Below are 1,924 nucleotides of genomic sequence, written 5' to 3'. Positions count from 1 at the left end.
TTTGAGTAGCACTTGCTTGTGGCAGGTCCTGTTGGTTTCTCTTGAACATGAATACTGCTTATTCAAGGATGAAAGTATGGCGTTGGAGTCCTGGATTGAAATGCATTGCTTGCTCATTCTGCATGAAATACTTAACCTTTGTTTACTAGATTATAATGTGAATCTTCCCACCCAAATCTCTTCGATACCCAAACACTTTGGTATGTGTAAATTATTTTTTTTTCTTGCAAGGTCATCCACTTGGCCATTTCATAAGAGATTTGCCTTTAGTCACACGTCAGTTGCCAGTTACACGTACTAAGATTGACTGGAACAAGATTCTCAGTTACAAAATTGGAAAAGAAATGCAGAATGCCTAGAGTGAACATTGCATGACTGGGTCATTATAGTGTCTGTGCATACAAAATATTTGATACTCGGCAGTGACATGAAGGGGACACAACAGAGGTGCTGGGTGTTTTAGCAAGCTATCGCCAATTGAATATGGTTTATTCTGAATGTCGGCCTGAATAGGACGTTTGAGCAACTGCATGCAGACTGCCAAGCCATGAACCATTTGGGCTAATTTACAATTGCAAAATGCAGTGTTTGTCCATTAACCCTGTGGTTACTAACTATTTCTAACAAAGTATTGGGGTTCTTGATTTAAACACAGTGAAACAGGATTTTGTCAACTTACAGTGGTGGGCAGCGAGCAATTTTTCTTACACCTTTTTGTTACATTCTGAGCGATGGACCTGCCTTCCACTTCTATAGTCTTGTGCCTTGCTCTGTACATAATCTTCAATAAAGCCCAGCCCAGTGCCCATTTGCAGAAATAGTCTCCAGATTCAGTACATGCTTTCCTATGATGGGACATTTCTACTAAATGTCGGAATAGTTGGCCACCTAATTCATGTACTTGGTTGTCTTGGAAGCATTGCTCCTCGCCAGAGTATAGGCACTGGTCGGAAACAATACTTTATTCTGTAGAGCAGCTGGCAAAGTAGGCTTATGAATATTTTATCACACAGCTTTTCTTTGTTTTATAACTTGTGCATTGATCTTTAACTCCTTCCCATGGTAATATATACAAACATGTTTAGCTAGATAATAAAAACAAACCCAGTTTGTACCATGTTGAACGTGAAACATTGTGAAATGTGATCCCCCCCCTTTTTTTTTTCTCCCCCCTCTCCCCTTGACTGTTACGTTAAGAAACGTATGCTAAAAGGGTGTTGGGAAAGAAAATACAAAATCATAGTACTTCTTGAAGTCACTCTTGTGCAGACTTGGTCAATAGTGACCCTTTATGTGGTCTTCACTGTCGGCTAAGGACTTTTTAAACCAGTGGAAGGCCCAAGGACAACCAGAGGACAACAGTTATTTGCATAGCTGGTAACTATCAACAACTTGGTCATCTATGCCTTATTTAATTTTTCAGAGTTTATTTTGTGGATTAAGCATGTGTTCTGTTTCAGAACTTTATTGACATGAATTGTCAGTGTTATTACCAGCCAATAATGTCCCTTGTCTGGAGTTATTGGTGTAGGTTTTCAGTAACTGGTACCATTAAGTATTTAATGTGTGGACCCTGTTTAATATCCTCTGTTGCTGCTTCCCAGCCAACTAAGCAACAGTCCAAACAACTGGTATTGCCTTGTAGTACGCCACAGCAGATTGCGCATATCCAGTGTGAATGATGTTTCCATGCCAAGAACAAGACCCTGTTCTAAATGACAACTGTGAGAATAACAGGATGTCTAAAGTATACACCACAGAATAGCCTGTAGTTATTGGCTGGAATTACAATACCTAAAATGTGTTAAAGCAGCAGTCCACCATTCTTGGTTTTTGTTTGTGGGAGCTTCCTATTACCTGCACTAAGGTGGTCCACATGTTCCCTGAGAGATTGTCAGTGCCCTATGCATACTATGGCCTGTGG

Source organism: Ascaphus truei, chromosome 5 (genome assembly GCF_040206685.1).
Source record: "Ascaphus truei isolate aAscTru1 chromosome 5, aAscTru1.hap1, whole genome shotgun sequence".
Classification (NCBI taxonomy): Eukaryota; Metazoa; Chordata; class Amphibia; order Anura; family Ascaphidae; genus Ascaphus; species Ascaphus truei.
This window is presented reverse-complemented; position numbering follows the sequence as displayed.